A 25,643-nucleotide genomic window follows, 5' to 3' on the forward strand; every position below is an offset into this window, starting at 1 on the left:
CTTTTTAAGAAGCCACGAAACTTGTTGCTTTGGGTTACAAGATGTTGACACAGCTACTTCTCTAAGAGTGGCTTACGTATAGGCAGAAAAAGGCTTTCTTAGTGATCTGTAGAGCTTTTGATTAAACTCTGAAAAGGTACTTTAGACCTTATGAGTATACAAACATAGCACCTCTCTGCAACTCCTTAAACTTTTTAATATCTTTTCCTGGGAACGTACAGTTATCTTGTTGAATCAGCCTGGAAAATGACTAGCTCGATCTGAAGAATTTTCCACAGGTATTGCATTCCACATGCTCCAAAGAACTTTTCTGGAACAGATATAAACGGATGCATGCACACAGCCTTGGTTTTACATGGGGAAAAAGAAGGAAAGCTGGAGTGTTTTTTCAGCAGCTTTCTACTCACATTCACAAATATTTATGGCTTATATATAAGCAAAGGGTATTTAATGTTCTCATAACCTGAAAATAATTTAAACTCGTTAAAAGATTTGTAACTCATTTTCCTTTGTCAGAAATATGTATTTGTGCTCTTTAGAAACCTTAGCATAATTGATAAATTAATTCTATTCTCAACCCCTGGAGCTTTTTTGATGTATTTTTAATGTTTTAATTTATCCCCCGCAGTTATATATTATTTTTTAAGCTACAGTAAACTGCCCAGAGAATCTTGTTTTTGAGTAATAATTACGGCCAGTAAACACATACATAAACACATCCCTTCTACTAATGAATCCAAAGTTACATCCTATACTTTGAGGGTAAATAACGATACAAAAAAGTTTCCATTAAATTATGGAATGCATTCTCATGAGGAGCAGAAACGGTTTCTCTTCTTCATTAAACAGACCCTATAATAAGATCAACAGATTTTTTTAAAATAAATTGATTAATTAATTGATTCAATGAATATAGCCGCATATCTCACACCTGCAACTCCGACTAGCTAACAGAGTTTCTTCTAATGATGATACGCAGTAATGATGTTACCTAGTTTGGGTAATGTAAAAAAAAACAACCAAGCTCAGAGAGCACCAAGGAACTCTCTTAGTTTCTTCTGCTGCTTCATTTCTTAGAATTCCTTTGTGATCCATGCACAGAGTCTGCACAGGCATAATCCGTCTAAGGCTGCTGTCCTTTCTCATTTCAAGTAGAGATGAAAGCCTCAGATAAACTGTGCATCAGAATTTAAAGTAATGTAAGAGGCTTTCCCAATCAAATATGTCCTCCCACTTGCAGTGAGGAATGTCTATAGAGGTCTCCAAAGCTAACAGAGCATCATATGATGATAACAGAGTAATGGAATTAATCTTCCAACTCATAGAAAGATAGGAACTGGGGAGACATCAACTCTTCAAGGCTAGATCAAGAAGTGGATACCACATGTATTATAGAAATGCTACTTTATTGCTTTGTGTATAGTAATTGAATCCTGAAAGCCTGTCAGAATTTCTCTCTGTCTCATCTCATACTAAAGAAAATCAAACATAAGTTTCGCTAATAATTTTGGTCTATCCAAATGGATGCCCGGAAGACTCATCTATGAAATTAGTTGTTGCATCAAAGCCTAAAACAGCAGAGACCTGCGTTTCTATGCCTGAGGGTTTTATATGTGCATGAGAAGATTGACAGGGATGAAATGAACAATGTCTATTGTGGGCTGTCTGAGCTCTTCTTAATTGTGTGAAGGGGGCCCTGCTGAGTTCTTGGGAAGGCAAAGCTCTGGAGTAATTCAGGCACCTGCTTACTAAATGACCTGAAGTTCCACAGCATCTTGAAATCCTGTTCAACTTTCTCCTTTCACTAAACTGAATCAAGGCAGGCCTATTTTGAATTTCTTTTCCAAACTCATTTCAGCCTCTGAACTGAAAAATCTCTTTTCCAACTCCCTTGTTAATGGCTAATTCCATCTTCCCTCCCTTAATGGCTTTTTCATATCTTCCACATCAGCTCTAAATTCTTTTATAGAGGAGGAGAAAGGCAAGATGAGGTCTTTCTGTTATTTGATAAATCCCCTTAAGCTGGCAAACATTGTACAACTGCAGGCATCAGAGAAAAGAGTGAACAAATGATACAGGGACAGTGAATGTCTTTCCAAAACTATCTCTTTAGGTTACAGGTTAAGAAGACATAATTGAAGATGGGGTTTCCTGATGAAGCTCTGATGGTTGCCAAGGGAGAATTCTAGAGGTTCATTTCACAGTGTGGTAGGCCTGAATGTAAAGATTGGTCAGCAGCCCCAAGCCTAACAGGTGGTTAGACAAGTAGAGTAGGGAGAACATTATTTGCATATGATGAATTATTCAATTAAGTTTCCAGTTGGTCATGAATTTATCAAGACTGGTAGGCATATCCTGTGCCAACCCAAATTTTCAAGGTGACAGAAATGACTAAATGTCAGCGCTCTTAGATAATCAGCAAAGCCCTGCTGGCTCCCAATTGCATAAATTCAGCTTCTGAAGTCTTTGATGTGAGGAGAGAAAGGGAGGGAGGAAGAGAATATATGGAAGTGACAAGTGACAAGTTCCTTTCCTCCCTGTACTCTCCCACAATTTTTCAAGTTTTCCATCAATGTTCAAGCACTCCTGGATTAATGTAGGTCATTGTGCTAGGTGTTTTGATGAATTAGATAAATTTGTACTTCATCTGATAGTGAATCTTTGAGGTGGTTGATTAGGACTTTCTCATTCCAATCCACATTCTAATCCAACAGCTGCAATTCTATATATATTCACATGCTTAGTTTGTGGTGTGCAGTAGATTTCACAACTGACTATTGCTTAGAACAGGGGTCCCCAAACTTTTCAACTTTAAGAGTTGTGGACTTCAACTCCCAGAATTCTCCAGCCAGCATAGCTGCCAAGTTTGGAGACCTCTGGCTTAGAAGATCCTGAGAATTAGCCCTCAGACATGGCACAAAGTAATATAAGTGTTCAAAATACGGCTGGCTTAAATCAGAAGAGGTCTTAGTCATAGTTCTCAGTCCTTAGGCTTATCACATGGCCTTCATTTGTGCTGAGGGAATTTCATCTGGTTCAAGGAAATGCATAGTTCACAGAATGAGGCAGGCAGTAAATTTGTTTGGAATTCAACCAAATGTATCTGACACCTAAATAGGAGCTATTGGCACCAGCTGTAGGTTTGGACTACTGAGAAAGGATTTATTTGTGATAGTGTTGATTCTGATTCGTCCTACCTATTGGGTTAGCTTGTTTATGATCTGGGCTGGTTGGCCCATCTGGACAGTCATTTGGTTCAGTTACAAGAGCAAGACATTGACTATCTGATTGTTGATTGGCAGCAATTACGCTAATCTTTAATCTGTGGGCAACATCATTCCTTCCATTAAGGTGGGATACTGAGAAGACAAACTATTTGGCTCCCCACAACGGAACTCTACAGTAAATTTGCATATGAATTAATCTAGATGCATTAAATGAACTTGGCTGCAGTGTTGTAAATATAGAACACAGTGTAGATAAGTAAGAGTCCTTACTGCATCTAAAATGAAACATATTGAGCAGCTGAGTGTCCTCTTTCAGCATGCATGGCCAGTTCCTCTTTTGAACCCATGACTATTTAAACCCATTGCCAATGCTTAGTTTTTACATATTTAAATAGATTACTTGCTCTACATTGTAATAAAACAAAACTTACACATGGTTGATTATTGATACAAACTATAATCTCTGCCTGAGAATAGCGCGCTTGGAGAATAACCAGCATATAGAGTTCATATCAGTACAGGATGGTTGAATAAAGAAAGAGATGATGGCTGATGCGGTGTAATTAGTGAATACATGCCAGCAGAGAGAACAAATGTGTTGTGAAGCAAATTATGGAATTTGTATTCTGAACAGTCTGATTCAAATTTTCCCAAACACTTTTCAGTACCTATGCCTAAATTTGCAGAATTCTTATCTGAAGCTTAAAGTGATAGTGCATCATTTATTTTCCATGCTCAGGAAATGGCTACCTCTGCAGAAAGGATATAATACTTTGTTGAAGTCTATTGATTACTGAGATGTTGGCACAAAGTGTAGCAAGATAAAAATCCCAAATAACAGAAAAAGCAAGAAGGTTAAATCCTATTTTATTTTTTCCCTACTTCCTGTTCTTTGAATTAAGTTTTTTTTAAATGGCTTTTTGGCAAATAATAAAAACAATTAGTTGATGCACAAATTGCTTTGACAATCTTAGATATTTCACATAAGTGAGAAATACTCTAAGTGAGAAATATTGAGAAATAGCCTAACAGATGCTACTGTAAATTAGATTGTTTGAAAGCTCAACATTAATCCCCTCAAAATACATTTCAGTTAATTTAGTAGCTGCCAAAAATCATTTTTAACTGATATTCTTAAATTGTAATAAAACATAAAACTTATACATATTTTCTGTGAGAAGAATGAATAATATTTATAAACAGCATGCAGGCATTCAAATGTAATAATAAATCCTGAGGTGTTACGTCAACTTAAGAGTAGCCTAAGAATATTTAAAGCTCTGGGCTTTGGAGTAAGGCCAGTTTATGATATCTTGTGTGTGACACAAGTTATCACAACTTCCTTTAGGGCTCCTTCCATTTACAGAAAATGATAAGCCAATCCCCATCTTGTAAATGCTTCTGTTCATCAGTAACACTTGGCTCCAAGCTGTCTGTATTTATTTATTCAATCTGTCTCAAATATGATACAACTGAGTACATCTGTACCTCTTTTAGAGGCCATCTCATTCTGACAATGCCGATATAGAACTATTTACATAGAAAATTAAATTTATTTTATTACAATCAATGAAACCGTGGTTCGTTAAATTTGTCCTCCAACTTTCCACCACTTCAGCCATTTATCAGTTTGGCTTAATAAAACTGCTGTATTTCTTGAAGAAACCTAGATTTTTGTAGATTTCCAAATGGAGGGAATCCCATAACTATAAAATAGATACTGGGCATATCACTCTGCTTCAAAATGGAACTAGTAAGATATTGTTAAAGAGATCATTTTGACTTTATGTTGGCAGCCACAATGAGAAATAATGGATAAATGGGCACAAGCAGCTGAGCTAAAGCCATTTAAGAAATTAAAGGTCAAAAGCAGAAATGTTGTCCTTGAAGAAAATAGGGCATCTATTAGATCCAGGGCAATGGCGCATTATATTTCAGTTGTAAAAGAAATATAGAAGCTAACACACATATTGGGGCATGATGGCTCAGTTGTTAGATACACTGAGCTTGTGAGCTAGAAAGCTGACAGGCCAGGTTCAAGACCTGAGGGCTGTGCAACAGGGTGAACTCCCATTATTTGCCTCAGCTTCTGCCCACCTAGCAGTTCAAAAGTATGCAAATGCAAGTAGATTAATAGGTACCACTTGGGTGGGAAACTAACAGCATTCCGTGTATCTCCATGTATAATCATGCTGGCCATATCCCCATTGACCATGGAAATGTCAGTGTTGGCTTTCTTGGCTAAGAAAGAAGAAATAGCATACAGTGAATCCTCAACTTATGACTAGTCACTTAGATACTTGGTTGGTGCATAAGCGCACCAACGTGCCTACCGTCCCTGTCCTATTGTTTCTTTTATTTTTCTTATATGTACCCATTTCATGTATTCATAACTATGTATATACTTATACCTATTATCTTGTAAGCGATAGACAAATAAACAAATAAATAAATAAATAAATAAAATAGAATACTGTTTGAAGTTACGACAAGCTTCTCAAAAGGTACTTTTCCCCTGCCCCAGTTACATGATGATAAGTCTATGTGCTTGGCAACATGCTCACTTTTTAAATGCAATTTGCATTATCCCACTGTCATGATCATGTGATCATGATTTATGATTTATAATTCTTTTTTCCAGAAACCAGCAATTGCTTCTGGTTACTGGCAAAAAAAAAACCCCACAACACCTCCATGGCAGACAATGAATTCACTTAACTGTGGCATTTATTTAATGAACATTGCAGAAAATAACATACAATCAGGTTGATTACATTGATGCTTCAACCTACAACCATCATGATTTATCATGACACACAATGGAAATTCCAAGCTCCATTATGGTCATAGGTCAAGAACTACCAGCATTTAGTTTAGACAACAAAATATGAATAATAACATTCCATTTTCTTGCTTATTTTCCTAAGCATCCCCTTGTTAAGGAATTCTAGATGAATTTTATTTTCACATCGATGTATAGTCACATTATCCATTCAGATTTCCAGTGACATATCCAACAAAATCAAGTTATCATGAAACAGCTGATCTTCATATCAACTGCAAATTGACTGTTAACTAAAAAAAAAAAAAAGAAAATTAGGATGTATCTTCCATTTAGCAGATTTTCAACTGAAATTTTTCAACTGAAATTAATTGCTGATTTTCTTTGCAAGAAACTAAGCTAAGTTAGCCCTAAGCTAACTGTATCATTGATCATTCATCTAAGATGCTGGCTCAGGAATTCTGGGATTTTAAGTCCAAAGTCAGAAAACAGTCATAGTTCCCCACCTCTGGTCTAAGATAACATTTTCTATTTTGTGCGTTTGAAGTCCCATAAAATCCTTATTCCGTTAAGATTAAAAGCTAAAGTTCATGCCATATTTAATTGGAGGGGGAAGAGAGAGAAAGAAAAATGCCATATTTCTGTAGTCAGAGTACATGTATAGCAAATTGTAATCCAAAAATTACCTCAAATAAGCATGCATACACCTCCTCAAAGGAAAACCTACAGATATCATTCTGGTATGGGTTACATTATAAAAATATTGGCCTCAGTATAGCTCACTCAATAAAGCATTAGCATTGTTTGCCCATCTAGTCTTTCCTTTTTGATGCTAATGCTTTATTGACTGAGTGTCTTATACATAGTTCCTCAAACAATGGATTTGACTCCTCACCCAAACGTCAACTGAATTGTGATACTTCATCCTGTAAACTTCAGCTGTATCATTACTGAAGTATCACAATTCAGTTGACGTTTGGGTGAGGAGTCAAATCCATTGTTTGAGGAACTATGTATAAGACACTCAGTGATGGAGGAAAATCAGAGGAACTACATCAGTTGTGACACTGGCAGAAAGATTCCCCAGGTGGGAGAGAAACAGCTCAGGTTGAAGTAAAACATTTTGACCAAAAGATGGCCTGTGGAAAATTGATCTTGAATAAACATTGCAGCAGAAAAGGACCTGCCACGTTGTAAGAAAGAAATTTGTGGACAATATTTTTTCATTACCACTACAACAGTGACAAGTCTCCTTTTGTCTCCAATCTGTGCTTGCCCTCACTTTTGTAATGAATTACAATCAATGTTGCTAAACCAATGCTTTAATGTCAAAGTTGGTTTCTGTTGAAGCTCTGAAGCAGATTAAAGACTAATGGGGGTATTTTGTGCCCCTGGATAAATGCCTAAATCCAATACACTGTGGGGATATATATGAATCTCAGTTTCAATCAAAGTACAACTCACTGGACTATACTAGCACACAGCCTAACTATATAACAAATTACTAGTACAAGTATATAAACAGATGAATCAATAACTCCACCAAATTGTCTTTCAGATTGAAAATAAATGTTCCAATATACTTTTTTTCCCAGTCCAAAAATGGGTAGAAACCAGTTTTCAGGTCTTTAAAGGATAATTTAATGCTTTGGGGAGTTTTAGGAACAAAACAAGTATCTTAAGGAAGCATTTCTTTTCTTCAAACAGAAATTTACCACCTGGAGAGCAAAAATTAATTAAAAAAGCAGTTATGATGGGAAACAGGCTTCATGGGATTGGAAGCTATAGTACGGGGGTGGGCATATTCAATTATTAGCTCAAACTATCTCTTCTCTTTCCTTTGCCCCACTAACTATGAGCAATGACTCTCACGCTGCATAAAAATAGGTGGTAGCAACTGAAATTTCATCCTTGGGTTTTTCTTCAAGTCTTGTACTCAGCATAGGGTATGATTAGGCTAAAGTACTTTATAAACACAAAACGCGAAATTGGACCTAGCCAGGATCCAAATATTTAATGCCAATAAGTCCAACAGGTATTCTGCTTCTACCAATGGTATACCTTAACCAAACAGAGAAAGGCTTTCACTCAGGCATGATAACATGCCCTCACCATAACTGTTCTTGAAGTCCATACTAGGTGTTACAATAGTTTGGGATTCTGGACACACACAAACAAAAGAGCATGTGATTCTTCAGTGCCTATATTTAAACAAACATTTGCACTACTATCTTCAATCAATTAATACATAAATGTCCAGGGTACAGGACAATATTAGAATATACTGTAGCTTTCAAGAACCAACCCTGATACGAGAAATTATGTTGCCAGTTTCTGGCATCAAATTCATCAGATGATGACATGCTTGAGGCTCAACATTATGAACTAGATTTAATTAGCACTTTGTTGGCCACATTAGGATGAAACTTACTAGAATGTTCCACATACTGTATAGGTATTCCTCATTTAGTAACCATTTGCAGTTATTATGATGATTAAAAAGTAAATTTACAACCAATCTTCATATTTACAACCTTCACAAGTCTGTCTTTAAAGCAAAGGAAAGCTGAAGTAAGATAATTAGCACAGTCATGGTTTTACTTAATGACTGCTTTGCTTAAGTTGCTGGTTCTAAATGTGGTTACTAAAGAAGGCCTATCTGCACTAATTTGTTTACGATGCTAATGGTCCTACCTCTTCCTTATATGTACAAATAATGTATGTTTACATTTAAGTTTTAACTTATATTTTCTAACTTTTTCTAATCTAAATTTCTGTTTTCATTTTCATTCTCTTCCTTTTTCTCTCTCTTTGTATTTATATGTGTGCATGTATGTATATAATATACTGTATGTGTATTAGATCAGAATCTATATCTATTTCTTCCCCATTTCTCTCTCTCTCCCCACTCTCTGTCTCTGTCTCTCTCTGTCTCTCTCTCTCTCTCTATCTCTCTCTCTCTCTCTCTCTATCTATCTATCATTTATCTATCATTTATCTTATACTTCTTTGTAATGACTGTACCCACTTTATTTTTTTGTCTGTGGCCACAATATTTGATATGGAAAAGTAGTAAAGAATAATAATTAAAAGTGTTTCATTTCTTTTCTGTTTTTTAACTAAGTAACTAAGATCTTAAGGGATGCATTATATAGAAATGTCAAAACACTATCCCTGAATTCACCATTAAACTTTGCATATTAATGGTGTAATATTATAGGACATTCTAGACAAATATGAAATCCTGTATTTTTAGAAGGCTGGCAACATAGCTGAGACATGTGAAAAATTTGTCTAAACATCTATATCCAGTGTAAAAGAACATCAGAACAAGAAAGTGACTATTTAGTGAAACATCAAATCAATTGGAAGACAGTGGAAAATGAAAAATATGTATTAGAATATTTCACCACAAACTTGACCTTGTCTCACTGGGCCTCAGGGAGAGAATATTCTCTGACTATAGGAATCATAACCTCATTCATTGCTGCCAAACACCACCTGCTACTTAAATGTTGTAGGGAGAATGGCTTCCAGGAGAGAAAAATTATATTTGTGGTTTCTTAGCAACACAGCAGACTATTTAAGATCTGGATGGTACTATACAACTATGAACTAGGTGAAACACAGGGCGCGTGGAGATCAAAAAGGAGTTTTTCAGTACATTAGCCAAGATACTGCTTGCTTGCTTCCCCCCCCCCCCATTTCATTTACTTACAACATCTGTCTAACTAGGCAGATCATACACCCCTTATTAATTAGACCAAGCAGTAACAAGGTTGGTTAGGACTACAAAACACACAGCCCATCAACTCATCCAGAATCATGCAGTACAAACTATTCTTTATATATCAATTCCTGCCGCTGAAAACAAACACATACACATAAACACATGAAAGGATTGGGAGATAGCTTGATCTGATCTGGATCCAATCCATTATTTCTAAAGCATATTCAGAATAAAATTAATAAATAGATAAATAGCAATAACATTTAGATTTATATACCATTTCACAGTGCTCTAATGTTGTGGACCATTGGCGGCCTGGCAGCAGAGTTGGCCAGTGGGGAGGAACATGGGCCAATCCTGGAGTCTGGGGAAGGCTCGGACAAGGGATCTGCATCCAATACAGAGATGGGGCCAGGGCCATCTGAGAGTTATATGCTGACTCCAAAGCCTCCAGAATCTGACATCAGTGAGGCAGAGGAACAAGGGGACCAGGTTCCCAGTGCGCACTTGTGCAGAGCTGCCAGAAGGCAAAAACAGTTAAGACAAAAGGGGTGACTCAAGAGTAAGGCTTGGAGATGGTTGGCCCCTCCCATAAGACATAAAGGAGGAGCAAAGGGACATGAGCCTTTGCAGGAAGCAACTTTATTTGTTCTGGTTGGTTTAAAATCTGAAGCTCTGTATGGACCTTGTTTTCCATTTGGCCTTGTACAGCTAATTGGCAATTTAGTCATTGGCAGCATTTTAAGGGAATAAGGTGGGTACTTATCAGCCTTATCCTGAAAGATTGTGGCAAACTTCTGTTGAACTATTCATAAACTGTTTGAGATTCATTATGGGCTGTGCATATAATTCACAGTTGTTGAAATAAAACAAAATGTTTTTGGAAACAGTGTGTGATTGTTACTGTCTCGGAAGCATTGGTCAGAACATCTAAGCTGTTTTAGTGTCAGCATAGTGCCCCCAACAATCTGGGTCTCATTTTACCCAACTTGGAAGGATGGAGGGCTGAGTCAACCTTGAGCCTGGTGAGATTCGAACTGCCAAATTGCAGGCAGCAGAAGTAGCCTGCAGTACTGCATTCTAACCACTACACCAATGCAGCTTATAAAGCTAATAAAAGGGAAGGAAGCGCAGGAAACAAAATGGAGATTAAGTAATGAATAAAATGTAAGGTGAAAAATGCCTCTGTAATTGTTATTTAAAACATGCAAGGCTGTTTGATGATTTAATTTAATATGAAATCTATCATACAGGAATGTCTACATAATGTTAAATCAGAAATCAACCTTAATTTCTCATTACAAGTTTTAATGTTGGGAAGTTATTATTAACCTAATATTTCCTATTGATCAGCCTTACCAACTAGTTGAAGACTATCCAAGTGTTCTGGCACTATAATTCTCAGATTCCCAACTTGGATAGCTATGTTTGTTTAAGAATTAGTAATACTTCTGGAGGAGTCAGGTGGGAGGCTGTCATAGACTTTTTCATTTAATGCATTGATGCCCAATTGCAGATACAAGATTATTTATATTTAAAACAATTACATCCCACCCTTGTGGAGAATACACAGAAAATAAATCTTTTAAATACATCCACACAAGCATAATTGTAGCTCACTGCATTAGTGGACTGTGTGGAGGAAGTATTGACATGCAATAACCTTTTCTTTCAATAATTTCTGTCTCTCTGTCTTATCTTTGCCTTTCTCTCTTTCCTTCTTTGTGAGGGAACCAAAGTAAATTGTGGTTTTCCATATAAACGTGATGTTGGAGTTGGACTCAAAGCACCTATTTTAAGACATCAGAAACAAAGTAAGTTCCTTCTAATAATCTTATGATATTAAACATTAACAAAGGTTGCTTAAATATTAGCAGAGACAAATACTAGTCTTTGCTCCAGTGAGCTCCCAAATTAAAAAATTCAGTCTGAGAGTTATAAATGCCAGGCTATTGAACCCTATTTTTGTTGAAGCATTGCTAATTTTGAATATTTATTCCTGGTTCAAATTTCATGCACCGAATTATTTTAGCTGGAACTTTTGTCAGGCTGTCACTTTAAAAAAATTGCTGATTTATTGAAGATGATGCACTTGTTGTATGGAAGAAAGTAGAAACAACCAACTGATGATGTTCAGCAATAATCAACAGCAACAAGCCGCTCGTTACAGTTTGCATCTTCTGCTCTATGGTGTAAAAAAGACAAAAAGTGTTTCCTGAGAGGAATAAATGACAATGTGCATTGTTATATTAACAATTTCAAATCATCGTTGGCATAGATAAGTATAGTTCAACATCTCCATTTCACGTCTCGAAACAAAAGCAAGCAAGATCAATTGAATATAGAACAGCACAAGCACAAAGCCAAAAGCACCAGCCTGAAGATGGCGAGTGGGACCTCATCAAAACATTGCCAAGATGCTCTCAATCTTACACGGGAAAAGACCTGAACACGCCAAGACTTGCATACCTGTACCCGTGAAAATCTACGAAAACATGTATATATATGAGTATATATATGTATATGTATGTATATGTATGTATATGTATGTATATGTATGTATATATGTCTGTGTCTGTGTGTATGTATGTATGTATGTATGTATGTATGTATGTACAAAATAAATTAAACTTGCAGCATCATGTGATGTATTGTAACTTCTTCCCCCTTCACTAAACCGGGTGTGGGTGCGGCAGCGCATGGCAGCGCATGACACATCAGGCCCATGGGCTGCCAGCTTGACAGCCCTGATATATATATAAAAAATAAATCTTTCCAGACACTCTTGCATTTCATTATATCTTTAAAAAATGAATGGGTATTTTCTTTTAATGCAATGACCTTCCATCTCAAGTGTGTCAAACTGGCAGCCCAGGGGCCGGATGCGTCACGCGCAAACTCACCCCAGCTCTGCAAAGGGGAAAAAAATTCACATGACAGTAACGTGACACAGAGAGTTTGACACCTGTGCTCTATCTGTTTATAAAATTACTTCCATCAGCATGAATCACAATTGAGTCATATCATGCATTTCATAATGTCTTTGCCAACAGTTTGATCTTTTTGTAAGGCACTGGGCCATTCTTGCAATAACTTTGCAGTCAGTACACAAGCTAGGAGAACATTGTTCATTTAGGTCCATAGTTAATTGTGTAATGTTTATGTGCCTGACCTCAGAATACTCTTAATGCCTCTTAAAATCAGCTTTTGACAGGATACTATTGGAACATTCAGGCATTTATATGTCCTCCTCAAATCTACATTCCATTAATCTTATTGATAAATAACAAAGTGGATAATACAATATATGCTACAAAGACTGAACATATTATTTCTAAGGGCTTTTTTGCATACAATGTTTCCCAAGAGGAAATAGGGCCATTTAACATTTGTGATTAATATCTACTTCACTATTACACAAAGTAGTCAGAGAATTATTTCATTTTTTTAAACAATATATGTTCTTATATGTTCTTAAGTCAGTTGAACTGTTATGCCAAACGCATCAATAATCATCTTTTAAACTTTTAAATATAATTCAAAGACCAGATACTTTCTACATTCAGTTTTCACTACCAGATTATTTGAAAAGCTTTAAAAAAGTCAACTTTGGATATTTTTCCATGAATGGCTCAAACTAAAGAGTAGGATTGTAATTAATCCATCTATTATTACAAATCACATACTAAATTCTGAAACAGGTATATTAAATCAAATGTCTATTCTTTATAAGCAAAGAAATAGAAGTGGTAAATTTTTTGTAATGTTTTTATACCATTGCCTGGAAACCTAAAAACTAAATGAATGAAATAAAAACCTAAAGCAGAATGAATGTATACACACACATACACTCACACGGACTCAAATGTATGAACCTTTTTGGAATATACTTGCATGTTTCTATGTATAGGTAGATGCACATACATATATACAGTTAGAGTACCTCATTACCCTGGTATAAAACATAAGGTTTGTAAGAAAGTAACAAAATAATTGTTAATGCACATGCGCAACAAAAAAATAGATCCACTGGCTTTATAATGTCAAAAAGTCTAAAAGACTGATTATCTGAAAAATGGCTTGTATACATTACTACTGTATACCAAAACAGATAAAATATTACAGACAGAATCTGCTAAAATCACAGACAAATGTAAGCATCAATTAATTTTATTTGGATACCAAAGGACGATTTCATAAAGAGATCTAGAAAAGCATGACTATTTTTCTTATTAGGCTAAATGAGTCTATATACAAAGAAATCTAGTTAAGTTGTATATTATAGTTTTCACATGATGTTTTGTGATTTAGTATGTCATGCAGACCAAGTCAGTTCTGATGTGACAGAGATATGGAAAATTTGAAGGAATTCAAGCCAAGTTCAAAGAACAAATTTCATTTCATAGCAGAGATTTTTATATCCCTAGTCATCTAGATAAATAGATTATTTCTCAATAAGTTTAAAACATAAACCTATTAATATGTGATGACCCAGGGCATGGCACAAAGGCAACACAGTCAAATAAGCAAGAAGAGTCCCTTTTTTATCTCCAACTTTTCCAGGAACAGCCTTTTACTGTAGAAAATTCAGTCCAAAACAAGGTACATAAAGACTGTAACTAAAACTCCAAACAAACAAAGCTGCATTAATTAATTTGACAGGGCAGGAGAAAGACTTTCAGACTTGAAAGCACAGCAACACTCACACAGTTGGGAAGACGCCAGGAACACAGATAAGAACAATGATACCAGATAAATTCACGATTTGCTCCCAACAACTTACTGTGTGCAGCTTCCCTTTTTAAACACTGCAGCTAATGAAGGGAATCAGGGCCCTTTCCTCCCCCATAAGCCACGCAACTCACATTGCTCCCTTCTCCATTTCTCCCTGCGTGCACTAGGATGAAGAGGGGGTGGACCTGGGTCTTCCTCTGAGTGCCCTCTCCCTTGCTCTACCTCTCTCCTGCTCTGCCCAGCTGGACTGTGCCCTTCCCCAGTTTCTTCCACATCCAATGGAGCCACACTCCTATTCCCTGTCAGCTATTCAGCCTCCCCCTCCAAATCAGATTCCAACAGGGGCATGACATAATAGTTTGCTGCTAACTTATATATAGGAGATAGGGTACTGGAACCCCAAAGCTTCACATGAAGGGGATTAATTTCAAATCTGCAAACAGGATATTTTCATCACATACATTAATAGTTGATATATCTCTAATAAAAGCTAGCAACGTTATTTATTTATAATATCTTCAGTCTAGTGAATGTATTCCCTTGTACTTACATAGTTTCATCTTGTGTTGCTATTGTTGTGAGACTAATAGTATATGGTACAGGTTCTCTTTACTAAAAATGTTGTACTTATACTCTAGATGGCCATTTTTAACTGCATTCCACCACCAGTCATGGAGCAGCAGAAATTTATGCCAGAACAAATTTGCTGTCCTGATGGTCAAGCCCTTTTTTGCTTCAGAACTCTGCCTTTATCGTAAATTTTAAAGTTGATTAAATTAACAAAAACACTTGGTGGATTCCTCTGATTTGGTGTAGTCTTGTCACTTGCCCTTGGGAACATAGCCATCAATCATTTTTTTAACATATACTATGTCTGGGTAAGCACGTACTTTGCAAAGTCAGTTGCAAAGCCTCTTAAGGAAGTCCTGAGTGATACATCATAAATCTGTACTCCTAGCTTCATCTTAATTTTCCAGTGTTTGCTCCACCTCCTTCCTGTTATCTGTGCTTGAAACCTGTCAGATTTAGCTCTGTTTCAAAACAGGAAATAAGATCAGAAAAAGCAAAATAGCCTGGTAAAATGCTTTATCCCAAAGCAATATAAAAGGTAAAAAAAACATGACTATGCAAAAACCCTTGTTGGTAGAAGCACATGAAAGTTCCCAATACACTCTCTGCTAACAGAACCACCACTTAACAGAATGTGGCTGTCTTTTTAAATTTAGTTTGATTTTCTGTAAAGCACAAGGGCTACAACAGCTTTAAATGCATGTATTTAAGAGTCTGTGAAAATTTTTACAAATATTCTGAAGCACTGATCAGTCATTATAGAGGCAGAGGCCTTTGTGGAAGCCAGGGACATATTCTCCCCTGCTGCCAGAGCCAAAAAGGACATAGTGTAGGACAAGGGTCCCCAAATTTGGCAACTTTAAGAATTGTGGACAACTTTAAGACTTGTGGACACAAGTTTGGAGACCTCTGGTGCAGAGGTGGTATCCAGCAGGTTCTGACCAGTTCTGGAGAACCAGTAGTGGAAATTTTGAGTAGTTCGGAGAACCGGCAAATACCACCTCTGACTGGAGATTTTACAGTATCCTTCCCCTGCCATGCCCACCAAGCCACTCCCATAGAACCGGTAGTAACAAAATTTGAATCCTACCACTGCTCTGGTGTAGGAGATGACCAGGCTTAGCCTAAGAGAGGAGTCAAACAAGTCACAGGACCCTTCACACCTGCAAGAGTTCTAAGTCAAGCCTACCTTGAATGCCTTCCTATTCTTAACTCCTGTGCCATAACCATCACTTGGCTAGATTCTTGTAGGGAATTTAAGCTTGCAATAAATCTTTATATTCATTTGAGCTGTCTGAATGTCCTGATTTCCCAGGTGCTTGACACCTAGAGGGCAAAGCCAAACATTGAAGGAGAAGGCACATGTTTACAGCAGTTTAAAATGAGCTAGACCGTAGGCCCATGATGGTGAACTTGCCATGCAGAGCCATTTGTGCGGGCAAATGAGCCCCAGCCAAACTTACCTGCACTGTGCACACACACACCTTCCAGGTGATTTTTGCCCCATTTGTGGCTCTTTTCACCCTCCCAGAGGCTCAAGGGAAGCCTCTGCAGCCTCTGGAGGCCAGAAAACAGGCCTTCCAGAAATACTGGATGTGCCGAAAAGGGCCATTTTCAGCCTCCCGAGGCTTTCTTCGAGCTTCCAGGAAGGTGAGAACACCCTCAAATGGGCCGAAAATCAGCTGGGAGCTGTGCACATGCGCATTGCAGGTTAGGGGACAGGTAAGGGGGTGGTGTGGCAGTGTTTCATGTGCATGCGCAGGGGGGAGTGCATTGCATTGTGGATGTCGGCACACATGCACACATGCTTTCGGCAAACTACAACAAAAAGGTTCACCATCACTGTGCTAGACCAATCTTAGACTCCAACTGCATTGTCAATCACACTCATCATCTCCATAATAAACATTTGGTGATAAGAAGATAGAAAACAAGAACAGTCAAAGAATGCTCTTATCTTTCCTGCAGGCTCAAAATAAAACAAAAGCAGTGCTCTGAGAATATAACATATAAAATTATATAGTTTTACCAAAGCAAGTTCATGACACTGTTAGGGAAAAATGGTCTAAATTCGTTTGTTTCTATATTTTGGAATGGTTTGCTACAGCTTAAAGAACAGCCATATCTTTAGAAAGGTGTAAACCTAAGTCTCCATCTAGGAGTATAAAATTGAATAGGGATTTTATTTCATACTATCTGGGAAAATTTATTGCTGTGTTTTTTGTTAGCCAATGCTGATTTGAAGATCCTGAAAAGCACTTCTTATGCTTCCTGGCTTCCTGGAAACCATTTATATTTACAACTATCATATAACTGTTGAAAATATGGGCGTTACTGAGATGCTGATGCCAGGAAATATGTAAAGTCACCTCTGAATCTAAAACTTAAATTGATTGATGTTTATCTCATTTAATTAACAATGTTGTATATTGTTTGAAATTAAATGTGTTGCCTTTAACATGGTAGTATATTTTTGGTCTGTCCTATCAAGATAATCTTTTATTGTTCTGGCAGTTTCAGGTTCCTTGGTACTGCCTTCCAGCATGCTTTAAATCTATCTCATCACCCTTCTGTCATCTCAAGTCTAAGTTTCTTCTCCACTTCTCAGTATCATCTTTAATTAATTAGAACTTCATTTCAGGCCTTCTGATCATTGAAGCATTGTTGAAAATTGAAAAATTGACAGTGGAAGAGAAAAAAAGGAAAACAAGAACAAACTCAATGAAGATTGTGAACAGCATTTCAAGGAGCTCAGTGGTGCTGATAGAATGGATTCTCAGGTCTTCACTGACAAGCTGCATTCAATTAAGCATGATGATAAATCACACTGAAAATATGTCTTGAGAAGATCATATGCCTTATAAGAGTACAAGTAACTGCAAGCAAGAACTGCTTTAGCTTCTTCGTGGCTCACCCTCCCTCCTGTATTTTAGGACCCAAAGCACCTATCATGGTTACAATATACCATTTTAAGTAGCGAGCATTCCTACTTCCCTTATTTCTTAAATCTGTCATTTCCTCAATTTTCAAGGCATTATAACCCAGCTCACAAATGGTTATATAAAGAACACAAGGTTATATGGAAAATTCGAGCTGGTGTTCATTACATTTAAAGGGAAAATATTCTAGAACTAAGTTTTCCCACAATGTAATTTTTAGTTGGATATCTTCATGTGTGTGTTTGTGTAACAGTCCCAATGTAAGTCTAATATAGACTCACTACAAAAGTACACCCAATCAATGCAGGAACTATTCTCCAATTTAAAGAGAAACTGGGGGTTTTTTTCTTTAAAAAAAAACATTCTTCTTGCTATCCAGTAATACTACAAACCTACCTTTTCTGCTTGAAACGCTAGGTTTCTTGCATTGCTGGGAAGTTTGTCATAGTTGGTTGGCAAGCTTGGCGGCCATTCCTGGGAGGGAACCAGTGGTGGAATTCAAAAAATTTTACTAGTGGATTCTGTGGGTATGGCTTGGTGAGCATGTTGTGGCTTGGCGGGCATGGCAAGGGAAGGATACTGCAAAATCTCCATTCCCTCCCCACTCCTGGGGGAAAGATGCTGTAAAATTTCAATTCCCTCCCCACCCCACTAACCTGCTTTCCAGTTCTGTTTTCCTGTGCAGGGCAACAAAAGAAGATCCAGCCAATCAGCTGGGACTCAGGAGGCAGAGAATAGATGGGGGTGGGGCCAGTCAGAGGTGATATTTGCTGGTTCTCCAAACTATTCCAAATTTCTGCTACCAGTTCTCCAGAATTGGTCAGAAGCTGCGGAATACCACCTCTGGAGGGAATCTTCCTATCACTAGTCTCTGTGTGATGCCAGACTGAGATGTTGGCAAGCTTGAATTCTTCTGAGCAGTGACCCTTAACTTGCTTTGTGGGATAGTATAGCTTTGCAACAGTGGCAAATATCTGTAGCTCGGGTATAGGATGAGGGCAAAGGTTAATTCTTTAAGCTTGTGATTTGGTTTCCAAACATTTCATTACCAGACTAGCTAACATCTTTAACAGAGTTTAGGGAATGTTAATGTTCTTCTGTTGAGGTATTCCCCATTAGGAGAATGAGTGCACTCAGGGAAACATAGTGAAACTGGTGTTGAATAACACACAACCAGCATACAGATACACTGAATAGTGAAATGTAGGTTTTACTTCCAGTAAACGGGTAAACAAAGTCCAACAAACAGTCCAAATCATACACGATTAAAGCAGGTATTATTCAATGCAATCAGTTCTGGGATAATCCAAAAACGAAGTCCAGTATCATAAACAAAGTTCAGTCAATGGAGTTTGCTAACAGTTAGCAAGACTCACAGCAATTCCAGCAGAACGATGATCAGGCAAAAGGCAATAGGGGAAATTCAAGAAGAGAACAAACCAGGTTTCTGGCTCTATCTCAGCCAATCACAATTACAGCACTCTCTTAAAGATACAACAGTATTAAATAACTAGCCTGGTTTATATATTACCAACCCAACTGTTACGTAACTATCATTCCTAATATCTTCTTTTTATAAGGACTTCAGGTGTAGGTGATCAAATGAAGGTTTTGTGGGTCAGCTGTGTGTCATCAGGGAGACTTGTGATAGGTCTTGAAATGGGTCTTGTGATCAAGAGGTTACATTAGGTCAGTGTCACTGGGAAGTGAGCTGCTGGTAGGGAAGGGGATTTGCGTGGCTTGATTGAGGGTCGAATCTGTCTCTGATTGGCTTTGTAGATGATTTGGATTCTGAGGGGTACTATGTATGTCAGAATCCTAGCATAGCTTTGCTTCTACATTTTCTGGGAAAATGTGTTGGTTTAGTTGAGTAGAAAACTTGGGCCCTCCTTGAAAGTGGCAAGGGTTTACTAGTTTTGTAACATAATACTGGCAATATTGTGGGTTACTTAGCCAGGCAAGGCAGAAAAGCAGAAAGCCAATGAGATAACAATAGCACAGAGATGGCCAACACACACAGGAGGGGGAATATGCTGGCACAGAAAAAGTAACAGCTGCAACCTTTTCACTTTCTTGGGACCTTTATTTTTATAGTGCCTCTAAGTCTTAGCTGGTAATCCATCCACTCAGTGTCAAAAGATGTAAACTTGCCCCCTTAGTGCAGATTCTAAAGTAAAAGTCAGCCATGAGCTCATATTTGGCATGCTGAATTCCCAATTGTGTTGGCAGGATTGAAAGACAAATTTAAATGTACATTAGTACAAGACAGTATAAAGTTTATTATATGGATGGCCACTTTAAAGAAATTGAGAGCCAAGAAATTGATATGCCGGTCTTCTGGTTTGAGTTCCTTTGGCAACAGACAGAAATCTGTGATCATGCATGGTTTCGGTCTGGGCTCGCTGCTGCAGCACCCCAAACCACCTGGTTTCGGGGCTAAGCCACCCTGTAGAGGTGGTGAAGAGGGGGGAGACCGCCAGCAGGGTCGAGGAGAGCTGCATCTCTCCTCCTCAGCTGGCCATGACCCCCTTTCCCGAAGGCGGTTGCAGCGGTGGTCAGAAATGGCCACCTCAAAGAAGAACTTGACCGGAAAAGAAAGTGCAGGAGGAAGATAAGAAGAGAAAGTCTTGGTTGACCAGGTTAAATTGCAAAAGCAACAACTAAGGTACCCTGGAATTTAAACTTACAAAAAAATAACCGTTCCCACAGAAGAGTCAGAAGCAGCGAAGGAAAGTGAAAAGGGAAAGGTTTGGCTTTTTTCTTCTTCTCTCCCTTTCCCTACACTGACAACTAAGAGATTTAAATAAGAAATCGGAAAAATCCTCTTTGACATGAACAGGCAATTAAGTTGAAAATAAAACAAAATGTCAAAGGGATAATAAAGACTTCTGGACACTCTTTTTTTTTTTTTTTTTTCATAAGCAGGAAGGGAGAGAAAAAGAATAAAAGGGCAGGATCTGGAAAGAGGGAGGAGACTGCCTGGAATTAAAAAGAATCTACAGTAAAACTTCAACAAGACTTCTAAAAGATACATTTTAACTGAAACTTTGTAACTAAACAGTAGAACCCCAGGAAGAGAAAGTGAAAAAAAAGAGCAAAAAGAAACAGCTTGTGTGTATTTGGATAACTTGGTGATCTTTGGATTCTTGGTTATTGCATTTGAATGACTAAAATTAATCGGGTGGTTGTTTAAAAACTTATACAATGGCACTACTTCTAGATGAATTGAAAATGGAACTTAAAAAGTACAAAGAAGATGCACAAGAAGGGAAGGGTTCTTTTGGCTTCATTTTTCAACTCTTAGAAATGGAGATTTGGAACTATGAGAAACAACAAGAAACGTCTGCAAAACAAGAAGACTGGGACAAAGAAGCCATCTTTAATGAACAAGTAATTCTATGTGGGGAAGAAAAAGGAAAGAGGGGAAAGAGAATGGAGAATAAGACTTAAAAAAACAACCAAAGAAAAGAAAAATAATTCAAAAAATAAGTATAATACTGGAAAGCAACAGAAGTGGGGAATACAGAAGAGAGAAATAGAGGTAGACAGACAAGGGGGTAAAAGGGGGAGAGAGAAGAAGGAAAGGAAAAGAAGTTACAAAGGACCGGAACAAGATATAGAGAAACAGGACCTATTTAGAGATAATGGGTGAAAATTTAACTGAAAAGGGGATTCTGTAACGGTACATAAGATTGTATTGTTATATTAGTAATAGAAATAACTTTAGAAAATTGGAAACAATGTATGATTAAAATGAGGGATAAAATAGTTAGTGTAATTTAGTGAAATGTTTGTTAATAAAATAAGTGAAATAAAATAAATGAGAAAATTGAATTAGGAAGGGACAGGAACATTTTAATTAGTTAAAATTTTATAAAATATAGGTGAAGGGGGGGATTTAATTGTGGAAAACTTATAATTGTTTCCATAGAAATATGATATTTAATTGAAAAGTAATGTTAAAGAAGTTAAGATTTTAATGAATATTAATTCATTAATGATAGAATTGAATTGGAATGGAATGTGTTGTTTTAATTACATATATTTATATTTTTTCTTTTTTTAAGAATATAGTGTGTATTTTAAGAATGTACCAAGCAGAATCCAAATGGAAGTTATGTATTATATTGAATGTTATAACTTTAGGGTATATATTGAAGCCTAAATAAGAGTTAAATGGATAAACTTAAAAGATATAAAGGCGTCATACTCCAATCAGTAACTACAGGAGAAACTTTGTTTAATGAGAAAAGATAATAGATAATTGAAACAGGACAGACAAAAAATATAAATATAATGATTTGAATTGCGACGAGGTAATTAAAATAAAATTGAGAAAATTAAAAGAGGGGAGAAGCTATGCAGAAAATGTAAAACAGTAACGAGATATGGAATAGAACATAAAAATGAGCATGAAATTGAATTTGTGTCTGTACGAAGAAATGTAACCCGGGATTACACTACTTTCAAAAAAGATGTTTTATTTGTTTTTTATTTTTTTTTGTGAAAACTCAAAATTTACACACAAAAAAAGAAAGAAATTGATATGCCAAAGTAATGCCATTCCCCAAAATCTCAGATTGGTAGACAGTTTAAGATAAATCTCATTGGCTGGCTGCTTACATCAGTGTCAGCAAGCCACTCATATTGCTCATCTCTATGTGGCATTTTCTATAGAGGGAACTAAAGTTGCAGCTTTGTACATAGAAGCAGGGGTGGGTTTCTACCAGTTCTGTCCACCTCTGTAGAACCGGTAGCTCTGAAGAGCAGCAGACATAGAACCGGTTCTATGTCTGCTGATGTTTTTTCCCACCCATCTACCCAGGCTCTTTCATGACCTTTATTTCCTGATTTTAACTGCACAGCTGCAGTTAAAAAAGCAGAAAAGGGGGACTTTTTCAAAAGCTGCTTCTCTGTATGGAGCATGCTGATGACGATTTACAGGTGCACCGGCAGCATGTAGGGAAGCACATCGTAAATTACTGAATCTCGTAAATCACCAAACTTGTAGTTAACCCTGTCGGATCCTACCCCTGCATAGAAAAATTCCAAAAGCAGCAGAAAAGCCAATAAATCAATGATCAATCAATCATTATTTTGAAGCAGGTTGCTGCTTTGATCTGCAAATCTGCTTTGATGGGTGATTAGACTGAAGCTTCATTGATTCAGTTCATCCATTTAGTCTTTTAAGCAGCTCCAATGAAGTCTGCCAGAAGTGGATGTAAATATAAGGGATCTTGGATGATTATACCTTATCTTCAATTGCTAGCATTTACATTTATTACAAAATGGAAATAGACATCACTTTCTCCAGTTTACATGTGTCACAGTAAACTACTTGAACTAAGATTATCCTATTGATAATATATATCATACTGATTTGCCAAATGTACAAGAAAAGAAAACCTAGTTCTCCATCATTTCACTTCTAAAATTAGTGCCTGTGCATTAAAAGCATTTCTGGAAACAAAATTGCAATCAAAGTTAAACATTATTATTATGCCGCAGTTATGCTATCAGCAACCAGTTTTCTTGTTAAATTCTCATTTGTAAAGCAGTTCTATCAGTCTCACCACCCACCCTCATCCCAAATTAACTAAAAATTCATTATGGAACTAAAAGCTAGTCAGAACAGATGCAGCTTTTAAAGTTTTTCAAATGGTAAGGATGGCTTACAGTACAGAGGCAGAAAGATATTAGTTTGGCTGAAGTTTGTTCTAATGCATTTCTTTTTGAATATTGCACAAGAGAAGTACAAATTAACTATATGATTCTCCAGCATAATAAATAAATGTAACAACATCAATATGGCTTGGAATTATATATGAAAAAAAAATGGGATGCAGAATTAGATACAGTTACAACCCTTTTCTTTTGAAAACTCCACACTGTTTGCTGATGGTTTTCCTGGATTATTTTAATAGCAGTAGCACTTAGACTTATATACTGCTCCATGATGCTTTATAGCACTCTCTGAGTGGTTTATAATGTCAGCATATTGCCCCCAACAATCTGGGTCCTCGTTTTGCCAACGTCAGAAGGATGGAAAGCTGAGACAACCCTGAACCCCATCAGAATCGAACTCCAGGCTGTGGGCCGACTTTGCCTGAAAAACTGCATTCTAACCAGTGAGCCACCAAGGCTCATTTTAAGATCTTGGTTGTAAGATAATTTGGGATTTGTGGATGCATTTGGAATTTTGAAATATACGGGTACTTTCACAGCCCTGCCTAATAATATAACAGCTGCCATGAAAAAAGCATAGCCAGTTAACAAACAGCTGTTTATAGAACCATTCCCACCATATATGGCCACATCCCTAAAACAGCAGTCTTTTTACTTCCTCTTACTTTGAGGTGATGGATCTACTTACAAACAAGTAAGTGAGTCCAGCCAACACTTTTATTTTCTAAGGAAGCCTCTGGCTCCCAATGGACACCAAGAATATTCTTAGAAATAAACATGATGGAAATTAATGCTTTGCAGTTAAAAAATGAAAAAAAAAAACCGAAATGGAGCAAGGAGCATGACAAATGTCAAGGAAGCTGCCTGAAGATACATTAAATTCTCTAGGTTCTGCATTCGTAATGCCTACTTAGAACCTCATTATCTGAGAATCCATTTCTGAAGGCTTGACAAGGTATTTAAGAAGCAGCTTCATGTTCATTACCAGATTATTGAAACAAAATCTCTAGGGAATTATTTGGCCTCACGTTAAAAATAAGATATAATTGCCTATAAAGACATTTGCTGGAAAAAAGCAGGATATAAGTAAATATTTCATTAGATCTGAAATGGACAATAAAAATCTGAAGTGATTGTTAGTTGTAAGGAATTGGATGGAAAACAAAACCAAAATTTATTCTATATAACAAACATTTTGGATGACTGCAATAACAGAAATCTACTCTGAATTACAAACATCTAAACCACCTCTGGAAAGCAGCAAAAGCTAGAGTTTCCAGTAATTCTTGACACTCTGTACTGCCATCTGGATTTTTGTAGCCCAGGTCTCGTAACACTAGCAGAAGTGTTAAACTGTAATGATACTGTATAGGCCTATGAGAACTTTTCTCAGCTGTTGCCCTCCAGGTGTGTGATAAAATAATTTTAGTTATCCTATAACAAAAATGACATGGCCAACAACTTTTAGATTAATAGCATAATTACAGTGTATGTTCAACCCCTCTGAAGGGCAACAGTTTAGGAAATCTATCCTAACGCATTGGTGGGGAAAGAATGAAGTTACTATATAACTGTGAGACCTAAAACCAAGAGTGATACATGGTGATTCTTCCTAAATAGATTGTTTATCATTATCCCCCTATAGACAAAGTCTTGCCAGGATGAGGACTCTACTATCTGAATCTGAATACACTATCTGAATATACTCTATGAACTATTAAGGAGCAGCTGTCTTCATCTTCTTTCTTTCACATGTAACATCTGGACTGGGTTGCCTCTTACTCCTCTGGAATGCACCTCATCCCTCCTGGGAATTTACTTCCTTAGTACTTTCTATCACAACAGTTTAACACACAGCCAGCAACTGTGACATTAATGACAAATCTTGACATTATGAAAACACCGAATATATAGCAAGCTCTTCCATACTGCCAAATGATTGTATGGCACTATGCTGTACCTCCAGTCTTTGATAG

Source organism: Pseudonaja textilis, chromosome 4 (assembly GCF_049901715.1).
Source record: "Pseudonaja textilis isolate UNSWEBS1 chromosome 4, rPseTex1.2, whole genome shotgun sequence".
Lineage (NCBI taxonomy): Eukaryota > Metazoa > Chordata > Lepidosauria > Squamata > Elapidae > Pseudonaja > Pseudonaja textilis.